Here is a 13,336-nt window from a genome sequence, read left to right as displayed (position 1 = left end):
CTCACAGCCTGAAGGTGACTGTAGTGGCATGCCTATTGATTTACCAGTCGGTTCTGCAGTGGCCCATAAAGTTAATTAACCAGCATGCGCTTGATCATTACAGTCAGATCTGAGGTCTGCACTCTGTGGGGAAGGGAGAGGTTTGAGAGCAAACAAGTCTCTGCCCACACAGGCATAAACCAGGAGACATAGTCCCCATGTCAGTTCAGTTTCCTGTCTGTTGACATTTAACCATGAAGTCGCTTCTATGAACATTTCCTTTGCTATTGAAGATCATACCAACAATACACTGGCTTTTGCTTCAGAATTGAAATGAGGTCATCAGAGAACATTCCATAAGCAAATGTCCAAATGTCTCATCCTGGATGCTCATATGTGACCTACATCTTTGATTTTAAGAGGAACGTGCCTTTCCTGTTCACATTTTAGATGTTTTCTTTTAAATAGGGCTGTGCCTTTGGTCGAAATGCTCACTCTTTTTTTTGTTTTCCTGAAAAGTTATTATTAAATCAATTGATGACAAGGAAATAGGTTATTTGTCATGCTGCAGCAAGCTGAACAGTCCGTGCGAATTGCCTCTGAAACCCAGCTCCCTTCACACTCCATCAGCCACGCAGATTCGCTTCTTCTATTCCTAGTTAGGCTGTGGTTTGTTAGGGCTCTTCCCACACTCACCCTAAATATTTCACCCAGGGCTCTGCAGGGAGGGAGTGAATATTGGGGTCTTTAAACATGTAATGCCTGTGATGAGGACTAACTTTCTTGCCAACATTTTTACCCACCAATAGCCTCATTTCCTTTGAGGCAAGCACAGTATATTCCAGCTCCTGATTTGATTTAGTTTGGATAGAGATGTCAAATCGGAAATCATCTTCTTGCATCTACCTGGCTCTGTCACAGCTGCAAAAACCAGTGGTCAATGTGAGGAGGAAACTGGTCTTGCAAGGCGTGTCAGGCCACAAAAACTGAACAATGCACTGCCCTGAGGGTTGGGGGGGGGGCAGGGAAGGTTATCACTGGCCCCAGGACAGATCATCTGATATGACCTGGGAACCCCCAACACCTGGGGGCCTTCCTGTAAACCCACAAGGGGGCGGAACCATATCTGCAAGACAAAGACCCCAAAAGATTATAAAAAGCGAAGCCTTTGTATGTTAACTTCACCCTGATATGGAAATTATTCCCAGAGTCCACTAGTCACTAGTGTTAATAAATGGGTTCCTCCCTTTCTCTAGGAAGCGTGCTTGGTATTTCTTTGCTCTTCTGTAACAAATGAATATATCAGTAAAGCAACAGCTCTGCCACCAATGCATTGTGTGGTTTGAGCAGGTCCCTGAAGCTCCTTGACTTGGGTTCCATCAGTTAATGGAGAGGATGAGTTCAGTGGCTGCTAGGTTCCCTCCAGCTCTGGCAATTCAGCACAAGGAGGGAATACAAAAGACTTTCAACAGTCTCTATTTATAGGAAGTTGAAGATCTAATCTGGGGACAAGTAGCCATGCTTAAAACTATCTGAGGGTGACATGAGACCCTATGTTTGTATTATCAAGCGATGAGTAGAGTGTTGTGATTGCTGTCTGCTCTACTTTGTCAGAAAAAGGAACGATAAATGGGGGCTGGACATTCTTTCAAACCTTGAAGGATGAGCCAACTTTGAAACATGTAATTCAACTTGTTTAAGTGCTTTGATGGCCCTCTCACTTCTAGGTTAATACCAGGTTCCTTCTGTGGGATATAAGACCCTTCCTGATGGATGGGGGCACCCACCTGCCCATCATTATGTCTAGTCACCCCTCCTTGACCCCAGGCACACAGATACACTAAGACCAGTCCCCAGATTTTCAATGATTTTCAAAGGCTTTCAGTACCTTTTTCTGCCTAGAAGATGCTGGATGCAATCTATGTGGGAAAATGCTGATTCTCCTTAAGTACTTAACTCTTTTTGGCATCCTGCTTAAACTTCCTTGCTGGTGATTTGAGACCTTCTCTTCTGTGTGAACCCAGAGTTGACTACTCCATGCAAAGTAGACAAAAGTGATTATCTAAGATGGAAGCAGACTGTTTGCAGCTCTGCTAAACACCTTACAATAGTTTTTCTTTACACTTAGAATAACCTCTAACATCCTGTCAATGGCCTATAAGGCCCTACATGATCTGACCGTTCTTACCACCACCCTACATCACTTACTCTGTTTCCGCCCCTCTAGTCTCCTTGCTGTTTCACAAACACGGCAGAAACACTGCTGTGTCAGAGCCTTGGCTTCTGTTGTTCTGTCTTCCTGAAATGCTCTTTTCTTTTCAAAGTTTACTAACTTCTCACTTCCATCAGCCTCTACTCTAAGGTCATTTCACAAGGGACTTGCCCTAACCTCAATGCTCCATCTCCCCTACCATCTTCAGAGCACTAATTACTATTTTTTTTAAAAAAACTTTTTATTTTGAAAACTTTTTAACCCACAGAAAATTGACAAGAATATTTCCAGGAATGCTGATAATACCTTTCACCTAGATTTACCAATTATTAACATTTTTCAAAATTTGCTTTTTATTGTTCTCTCTAAAATATAGGTATTATTGCAATTGTTCTTGTCATTGCTATTGTTATCATTGCTGAACTATTTGGGCATAAGTAGCAGTCATTATGACCCTTTATTTCTAAATACTTCACTGGGTATCTCCCCAAAACAAAAGTATTTTGTTATGTAAATACAATATAACAAATTAGTGTTGCAACACTACTATCTAATATGCAACTCATTCAAATTTTGAAAATTACACATATTTTGAAAAAATATTCTTCGCAGCATTAAAAGGTCTGCTTCTAATATACAATATGCATTGCTTTTAATTTTCATGTATTTTTAAGTCTCATTTAGTGTCTCAGCTATTTTTCCTCTTTTGTGACATTTTTTTATTTTAAAGAGTACAGAACAATTGTCTTGTACCATGTCCCCCAATCTGGGTTCATCTGATGTTTCTTCATAATTAGATTCAGGTTACATGTTTTTGGTAGAAATATCACAAAAGTGATGCTTTGACCTCGGTATGTCATATCAGAAGGCATATGATATTTATTCCTGACTTTGTATTTTATATCTGTACTCATTTGCTTGTTTGTTGATTATCTGCCTCCCAAGCTAGAATGCAGGCTCCATGAGGGCTGAGGTGTTTCACAGGCTCACACACTTCTCAGCACAGTCACGTGAGCCCTGGGGGCACTGGGAAGCTTCTGCTCTACTCATCACCTATCCAAGGTGGGACGTGATTGAGTCCTAGAGCTCTTGTTTGTCAAATTACCTATTCATTCAGAAGTGGGGGACGTGTGTGATTGGTGGAGAGGAAAAGCAAGGTGGAGGCAGAGTGTAAGCACAGACCACTGCTCACTTTCCCATTGCAGGTTCTCAACCCAAGGGTTGGCCCGAGCTGGGGTGTTTGTGGATCGAAGCAAGGAGGAGGTTTGATGGTGGGAATGAGGGGAACAGCAGCAAAAAAAAAAAAAAGAAACCCCAAACAAACAAACCAACAAAAAACAATTGTCAGACTAACATTTTGCTTCAGATGGACTAAACTTTTTATTGATTTCAGAGAAGAAGGGAGAGGGAGAGAGAGATAGAAACATCAATGATGAGAGAGAATCATTGATCGGCTGCCTCTTGCACTCCCCACACAGGGGATCAAGCCTACAACCCGGACATGTCCCTGACTGGGAATCGAACCATGATATCCTGGTTCATAGGTTGACCCTCAACCACTGAGCCAGGCCAGCCAAGCTGGACTAAACTTTCAATACGTGACAATGAGATTCTTATGATCAACAGCTATGATATATGCCTAAATGCTAAGAGGCAATGAACAAAATTCTAACCAACCCTGTTAGAGGAGTGTGAGAGGAGAAAAATAAGGCTGATCGCTGAGGGCACAACACCCAGTTCAGGCCCTTAATAAACTGGTTTCCTTATCTCTATGTAAGAATGATAATTAGGGGCAGGAGCAGAACTTGAACCCCAGCTTCTGAGTTCACATCTGCAGTCCTTTCCCATAGCCTGATTCTGGTATTTTGTATGATAGTAATTCATAATATTTATGTCTTGAAAAAATGTGGCTAATAAAGTCAACTTGTATGCCGAATCCTTTGTGTGTCTCCTACACTGTGCATGATCCTTGACTGTTCATTTTTAAAGCCCTGCAGAATGCTTACATTTACAGGAATCTAGTGAATGGGTTTCCATTAGACAGCTTGCAGCTTTAAAGGCTGCTTGGAGAATCAGAGCAGCAAGTAGTACCCCGACTCTGTTTAGGGACTCATCAGGCCTTGCTCTGGTTTTAACAATCTATCTCATTAAGGTAAGATAAGGGCCGTTTCCTTTGCCAAATGAACAACAAAACTCTGCTTCTTCTAGATAAGAAAACAAACCCAGAGTCAGAATATACCAAATGAAAGACTACAGATTTTAAACATTAGCTCTTAGGTGCTGGAGAATTATTCTGAACTTTCAGTTTAATAGGCTCTGGATTGCTTTCCTATGAAAGAGCAACCCAGTGATGAATTGCAGAATTTATTTCTTTTTTCCAACTTTTTACTTTAAAATAAGTTTACTCAGAAAATTTGTAAAATACCTTTCACCTGCTTTTCCCTAATGCTAAGTCTTACATAACCATAGTAAATCAGTAGCAACCGGGAAATAAACATTGATATAAAATGATTAACTAATGTACAGTTCTTATAAGAATTTTGCCAGTTGTCTCATAATGTCCTTTTTTTTTCTGGTCCAGGATCCAGTCCAGGATTCCACATTGCATTTGGTTATGTTTTCTAAGTCTCTTCAATCTATATCAGTCTTTCTTTGTCTTTCATAACCTTTTGGACCCTTTGGGAGACTACTAGCAAGTCTTTTTTATTGCATAGATTTTTCTTTTACTTAGAAATATTTTGTTTATTGATATTAGAGAGAGAGGAAGGGAGGGGGAGAGAGAAAAACATCAATGAGAGAAACATCGATTGGCTGCCTCCTGCACTCCCCCTGCTAGGGCTGGAGCCTGCCACCCGGGCATGTGCCCTGCCTGGGAATAGAACCTGTAACCTCTCAGTGTGTGGGACGATGCTCAATGACTGAACCACACCAGCCAGTGCTATTTTATTTTAAAAATATATTTAAAATTTTTAAAATTACAGTTGATGTACAATATTATATATTTCAAGTGTACAACCCAGTGATTAGACATTTATATAATTTAAAAAGTTGATCCCCCTGATAAATCTAGTGTCCATCTGACACCATACACAGTTATTAAAATATTATTGACTGTATTCCCTATGCTGTTCTTTACATCCCCATGAATATTCTGCAACTTCGTTTGTACCTCTCCATCCCTCCACCTTTTTACCCATCTCCCCAACCCGCTCCCATCTGGCAACTGTCAAAATGTTCTCTGTATCTGTGGGTCTATTTCTGTTCTGCTTGTTCATTTATTTTGCTTTTTAGATTCCACATTTGTAAGTGAAATCATCTGACATTTGTCATTCTCTGTCTGACTTATTTCACTCAGCACAATACCCTCTAGGTCTATCCATGGTGTTGCAGATGGCAGGATTTCATTCTTTTCCATGGCTGACTCATATTCCATGGTATACATGCACCACTTTATCCTCTCATCTACTGATGGGCACTTAGGTAGCTTCCATATCTTGACTATTGTAAATAATTCTGCAATGAACATATGGATGTCTCTTTGATTTAGTGTTTTGGGTTCATTGAGATAAGTGCCTAGAAATGGAATCGCTGGGTTCTTTTTGTCTGTTGTTGTTTAGCCTTTGTTTTAAAGTTTATTTTGTTTGGTATAAGTATTGCTATCAAGTGGGTTTTTTTTTTTGTTTGTTTGTTTGTTTGTTTTCATTTTAATGAAACACCTTTTTTTCATCCCTTTATTTTCATTCTCTGTGTGTCTTTCTATCTGAAGTGAGTCTCTAGTAGCATATGTAAAAGTCTTGTTTTGTTATTTATTCAGCAACCGTATGTCTTTTGATTGGAGCATTTAATCCTGGCTGGGGCCACTTAGCAAGATGCACGGGGCATGCTGAGGCCAGGTGCAGCTTATTTGGGATTTGTGAACCTTTGAGTGATTTTAGGAAAGTCAAAAGCATGAGCCAAGATTGGCTGTTTCTATGGAAAAGCCACTGAAAACTGCTTGGGTTTGGCTGGCCAGTTGAATGGGGCGGGGTCTCAGACACTAGGGCGGGGCTAACAGTGTTGTCCATGTAGTTGGAGTCTCAGTATATGGCTCCCACCGGCTTTGCTGGGGGAGAGCTCTGCAAAGGAACTGTAGCCACTGCCAGCACTACTGTGGGGGAAAGCTGCCCCTCCAGCCTGATGCTAGGCACCTCAGCTCCTTCCCAGATGTCCCTGGTGCCTTGTGAGCTGCTGCCCCATCGCTGGAGCTTGGAGTGAGTTTGGGTAAGTTTGGGAGTGAGCACAGGCCCATTAAGAGGAATGCCTGGGACTCCAGCAGCCGCGCCCCCCCACCTCCCACCCTCAACCCCCGCTGCTTTTCACAGTCATAAATTATGGGGACTTTTTCTTCCCAGCCCTAGGACCCTGGGCTTGGGGGCCTGGTGTGGAGGTGGAACCCCTTGCCTTCAGGGGGGAACGTCCACAGCTGAGATATCTCTCCTGATTTTTATCTGCCACACCTGGGTGTGGGACCAGCCTGTATTGCCCAATGGTGATGTTCTATTTCCATTAGTCCTTTTGTATTTATTTATCTTGCAATTGAAGTCAAATCCAGGAAAACATCTCTGAGACCACTATCAAGAAGCTTGGAACTTACGTTTTCTTCTATTTATTCCATCTGCCTCTTTCCCCTCCTTCCAGTCTCTATGTGGCTTCTTTAGATCCTTAGTTGGAGGATTTCTTTTCAACGAGGTGGTTCTAAATGATGGTTGTTCTATAGCAAGCATGTCAAACTCAAAGGCTAACATGGGCCAAATAAACAAGGTTTAAGTTTATGTGGGCCGCAAAAAAACAAAAGCTTCAATGTTCATAGAAACGTAGGTTTATTTTAATAGAGACATGCTGAACACAAAGGGATAAAATAAAGGAGTAATCATTACCATAAAATAATAGAACATTATTTTTTCTTGAATATTAACTTACCAGACACTGAATAACTGCACAAATTAATAAGTGTAACACAAATAAACCTATTTTTCTTGTTCTCTGGAAGCAAAATATTTCCTGTTGTGCACACCAAACAAGTCAGTACAAGACTAATGACGTGGCCATCAGCTGCTAAAATATTGGCTGCTAGTATTAGTGGAGAGAAATGGTGCGCCTGCGCGTAAGAGAAATGAATGCAACATGATTATAGTAATCAGTCATTAGCGAATGTTGTAGTTCGTTGTTAATAATTATGTATAACAGGATATTGTAAAAATTAAGTTACGAAATTTTTATTAAAACATTTCTTACATACAGTTATATTAGCTGGGCCACAAAAAATATTCGCTGTGGGCCGCGAGTTTGACATGCTTGTTCTATAGCTTAGCTGTAATTTTGATGTGGTTGTGGGAGGTTCTGAGTACCGTCTTTACCAATGCTGCCATCTTGACCAGAAGATCTACTAGCCAGTGTTTTGTAGAATGTCCTTTGATTTGGGTTTTTCTGACGTTTCCTCACTGTTAGATTGAAGTTATGTATTTCTGGTAAGAATAGGACAAAAGTGATGCCTTCTTCTCAGTGCAGCAAAATAATGTCAATATGTCCCATTACATGTGATATTGCATTTGGTCTCTGAGTTGAGGTAATATTTGCCAGGTTGTTCCACTGTAAAATGACTAGTATTCTCTTTGTAATGAACAAATTTCATGGAGGGGAAATACTTTGAGACTATGCAAATATCCTGTTTGTCATCAAACATTTGCCTTCTAATTTCAACATCCATTGATGATTCTTGCCTAAAAAACTTATTACCTGGTGTTTGCTCAATGGTGATGATCTATTTCCATTAGTCCTATGTTTATTTATTTTTGTTTATCTTGCCATTGAAGTCACATCCACAAAAACATCTCTGAGACCAATATCCAGAAGCTTGGTACTTATGTTTTCTGACATGGGCAGAAACTAAATGCTTAAAACTTAATCACTTTTTCTAGTAAGTTATAGATCTTTTTATTGATATGTAAATGTTGTGTAGATTTATAAAAACTCTGTCATTTGTGTGGTATTTTTCTCAGTTTGTCATTCAACTGACTTTATTCACTGACTATGTTATTAGGAGATATCTGTAACACTTTTAACAATAAAGGTAAATTAAAAAAATAGGGAAATGTAAAAGTAGAAAAAGTTATTCAATGATACGGAGGCATGTTTGAGAAGCTCTCATGGAATACCAAATAAGATGAAAATCATTAGAGAAGATACTATTAGAGAAGATATGAAGAAAAAATTGGGTCCTGAAGACTTCAGAATGACTGACTAGAGCAGAAACACTCAGATAAGAGAGTTCCTGGGTTAAATGAGGAACGAAGATCAGATCTGACAGGAGGGCACCATGTTGTGTCGGTCAGCCCACTGAAAAGAAGCATCTCTTTTCCTGCCAGTGGGTTAGAGTGTCCTGTCAGAACCCTCACGTGTCAGCGTGGAGCAGGGCATCCAAGCACACAGGCAGGAAGATGGGCCATCCACGGAGAAAGAAACCCGAGCCTCACTTCAAACTCCTCTTCTAGCATATGAAACAATGTAAGATGAAGCTATGACCCAAGTGTTCTTAACCCAGACAAATTACCATTCATGAGCAAAGAAAACAAAAGATTGGAAACTATGGAAAACATGAAGCTTAAAAGGACTTGTGCTTGGAATAATTTAAACATGGTTGAATTAAAAATGACTGCTATAAACAGTTCACAAAGAAAATTCACCTGTTATACATACTTAATGAAACAGATGACACATAATTTAGAAGCGTCTTAACAGTAATAAAAATACCATGACTTGTAGTAACGAAACGCAAGCTGTGGAGGCAGGTGGGGAGGGGGGAGTGAGGATGGGGGTGGGGTGGGGGGAGATGGAGGAGAAAGTCAGGCTGTGCTTGTTTCCTCATTTCGTATGGAGGACAAGTAACAAGGACAACAACAACAATGGCACCTGGATTAGTTATAACTGACATTGGAGTCCTTACTATGTGTTACATATAATTTAGAACCTTAGATGTATCATCTCTTTCAGGCTGCAATCCACCCTATCAGATAGACCCTATTTTTATTACCCTCATTTAGGATATAGGAGGAGATGGATGTGCTATTCCATTTCCAATATTAATAATTAGGAGCACATAGTTGCAATGTGTTAGTCAAATTTTAAAAGTAGACATTAGCATATTTAAAAAATTGGATTGTCTTCAATTTATTGGGGGGAAAAGTTCATATAGCAGAGTAGTTTTTTTTTAAAAATATATTTTATTGATTTTTTACAGAGAGGAAGAGATAGAGATAGAGAGTTAGAAACATCGATGAGAGAGAAACATCGATCAGCTGCCTCCTGCACACTCCCCACTGGAGATATGCCCGCAACCAAGGTACATGCCCTTGACCGGAATCGAACCTGGGACCTTTCAGTCCGCAGGCCGATGCTCTATCCACTGAGCCAAACCGGTTATGGCCAGAGTAGTTTTTTAAAAAAGAAAATAAAAGAATAAGAGCATGAAAGCCTCCAGAAGCAGAAAATAAAATGACAGAGATAAAAATCAAACATATGACAGTAAATATTAACAGTTATATTCCTCATTAAATAAATTGAAAATGTAGATTAGAAGATCCCTACTAAAACCCAAATAACTCCTGGAGATTAAATAAGAGAATGAGCAAAGAGTGACAAATGCTGGCAAAGGAGATAATATTGCACAGCATAGAATTTAAGTTAAAAGAAGTTTGTGGGGCGGAGTGGGAAGTTAGTCAATGGTGAATGGTGCAATCATAATGAAGTTTAAACTGTTATGCACCAGAGAACAGAACATTAAGAATATGTAAGAGGAAACTTTTAAACTGTAAAAATGAAAAAGAAAGAAATGAATCAGTAATGAAATACTTTAACTGGTTTCCTTCAATCCATGACAAATCTAACATCGTAAAAGAAAGTATAAAATATCTGAACAGTTGAATTTATAACGTATTTCTAATCATGAGTACCAAGCTCTTTACACTTCAGTAAATACATATTCTTTTCAAGGGCCTGTAAGACACCCACCAAAAATTATCTGATAAGCAACCACAAAGGAATCCTCAATGAGTTCCATAGAATAGATGATTAGACAGGCTACATAAAATGAGCACAGAGCTGTAAAATAAGAATTTAATAATCAAAAGGCAAATAACATAAAAACACCTAACTAATTGGAAATTAACCCCCCCCCTTCTCATTAGCTTGCAAGTGCACACGCACACCTACTCCTGTTTTACAGTGCTCAGAAAATAAGGATGGGAATAATAATCATAAAAATTGAAGAGATATAATCATGGTTGTATTCAGGAATGATTGCAAAGCCATAAAAGCTTTCATCATAAATGACAGAATGAAATTTGATGAACTATGAATACAACTAAAAATTATAGAACAAAGCAAGTACAAGTAAACCAGGGGACAGTGCTGAATAAATAAACACAAAAATTAAAGAGAATCATAGATAAATCCAAGAACTAGTTTTTTGAAAAAAAAAATTAAAAATAGAAAAAAAGTCTAACCAAGAAAAATGAAAAACATCTCCACTAAAATATGCAAAATTTTGAACGATAAAGGAGGTATAATCACAAATGCAAGTGATTTGAGATCCTTTACTCATATACTTGAAAATTTGTATTAAAAGGATGACTTTCTAAGAAAATATACTTTGCTAAGATTAATTTAGAAATGTCAAAATAGCTGATTATCTCAATTACTATAAAAATGAGAAATTCCTTTAAAATAATTATCTGCAAAAAGGTGGCTGGACCCAATGTTCAATGGGCAAGTTCCCCCAAAATGTAAAGGACACATAAATTCTATGCATAGATACAAATGGATGTAACTATGCATAGAACTTCCAAATTCTGTGTTCCAAATGCATGCTGTTGTTCAATCTAAGATAAACACCAATGCTAAAAGTCAATGATGAGAAGGTGCCCCAAAGTATAGAAACATCCACATTCTACAAACCTATTCCATTTTTGAACATGGAGAAAAACATTCTAAATATAATACTAGGAAATCAAATAAATCTATATATTGAAATAATGACATCCTATGGCCAAAGGTTTTTTTCTAGGAACAAACATTACTATTTACATTGTTCTGTTTTTCTTTCCCCATGGCAGACTCTGTTAGCCGTATCCCCAACTTCCTTTTTCTTTACTTCTCTTTTTCTTACAAAACCTCCACTATGTTTGGAATAGCACTGTGTCTAGCTTTCCTTACAGCTGGAAATGACCCTATGACACAGTTCTGGCCAGTGAAATGGACATGCAATGTAGATTTCTCCAGAGACTTGATTTCTTAAAGAGAGAAGACTTAGGTGGCCTGCCTTTCTCTTTTCCTTTTTTTCTTGGACATTAGACATGGTGTCTAAAGCTACAGCAGCCCTCCTGCTAACTCAAGACAGTAAACAAGAGGACATAAGCCAACTGGGGAAGGTGGCCAAGGAGGGAAAAGGAAGATTCATGTGGCTTTGCTTGTTTAACAAACCCATACTTGTTTAAATTATTGTTAAACTAGAGGCCTGATGCACTAAAATTTGTGCAAGAATAGACCTTCCTTCCCCTGGCTGCCAGCACCGCTTTGCTCTGGCCCAGAGCTGCCTTTCTGCCTCCGCTCTGGCCTGGAACTGCCTTTCTGCCTTCACGTGCTACTCAGAGGCCCGGAGTGGCTGGGGTGGGGTGGAATGCCTGCGTTGTCACCATGGCAATGACGCAAGTGTCCTGGCCCATCTGCGGCCATCTTTGTTGCCTCAATTTGCATATTCCCTTCTTATTGGCTGTGGGTGCCACCATCTTTGTTGTGAAGTGACAGCTAATTTGCATATCCTGTCTTTATTAGATAGGTTTTTTGGTTACTTTTAGCCAAAATTATCTTTAACTCATACAGCTGATTATCTTTAACTGGTACAGCATGCCAGTGGTTATATGCAGATTTTTAAGTGTCAAAATATTATTGCAGGAAAGTAAATCACTGCAAAATTGTGAAATATGAAGAGACTGACACTCAGAGAGGTTAAGTGTTTGCCCACTGTCATGCTGACAGTAAGTGGTGAAGTCAGGAATCAAAATCCAGGTCTCCAAAATTTATGATTGTGCCCCACCCGTGTTGCCTCATCGCAGGATGTGCGTGCTGCTTGCTGTCACATCCCTTGGCCTACTGGAGATTCAGGGACCTCTCACTACTGCCCCTCAGAGATCACACCCTAGAGGAACACTCTTTCCTAGGCTTAACTCCCATGGCCTCACTTCCTATGATGGGGTTCAACTTTGTTGTAAAAATATTGCCTATCTTACGTGGCTACTTCTATAAGAGCCACTTTATAGCATTCCCTACCAGCACACTTCGATCTTGGTCATTCTCTCAACCAGAGATGGGACTGTATTTTGTGTGTTTGAGGAATGATAAGGAGCTTGGCTGTTCGATGACTTGAATAGACTGAGAGAGGAGGAAGCAAAGGATAAAGATAGTTACGATGCAGAGGCTAGATCCTGTAGGACCTCAGAGGCCTTGGTAAGGATTTTGGATTCATTCTCCGTGTGATGTGAAGTCATTGTCAGACTTTGAGTGAGCTGTATATTAATAAAGGATTGCACTGGCTTATGTGTGGAGAAAGGACCACCATTCTATAGGTAGATGGCGGCTTGAGCAGGGCCATGGCAATGCAAATGGTAAAAAATAGTGTGTTTTGGACATATTTTGAAGTACAGTCAACAAGATTTCGTAGTGGGTTGGATGTAGGGTGTGAGAAGTGAGTAACCAAGGATGCGTCCAAGGCTTTTGGTCTGAGCAGTTGCCACTGGAGAAGCGGCCACTCACTGAGACGATGGACTGTGGGAAGAAGCGTGTTTGATGGAAAGAGGGGACAAATATCAGTCAATTGTTTTCGATGGGTTAATCTTGTGATGACTTTAGGTATCCATGTGACGATGTGGTGTAAAGACACTTTAAATCCTCTAAATTTACCGTCCTAAACACCACACCAACCGGTTTTTATAAGCCAGAGGCCAGATGGCAAGGCACCAGAGTGAACCGTATGAGTTATGAGATACGTTTGAAGATGAAGACAAAGGCCAATCAGGAATTACAAACAGCCCGAGTGTCTAGCTTTTCAATCTC

The 13,336-nt window shown here is 39.7% G+C and overlaps 1 protein-coding gene across 2 annotated transcripts in view; it reads right to left on the bottom strand.

The window, feature by feature from the left end:
• The window catches only part of STAC (SH3 and cysteine rich domain), a 100,743-nt gene that overhangs the window by 71,116 nt on the left and 16,291 nt on the right, over positions 1 to 13,336 (bottom strand). The window lies entirely within an intron of this gene.

Source organism: Myotis myotis, unplaced genomic scaffold (assembly GCF_014108235.1).
Source record: "Myotis myotis isolate mMyoMyo1 unplaced genomic scaffold, mMyoMyo1.p scaffold_m19_p_13, whole genome shotgun sequence".
Lineage (NCBI taxonomy): Eukaryota > Metazoa > Chordata > Mammalia > Chiroptera > Vespertilionidae > Myotis > Myotis myotis.
The sequence above is the reverse complement of the archived record's forward strand: the minus strand, read 5'-3'. Positions and strand labels throughout refer to the sequence as shown.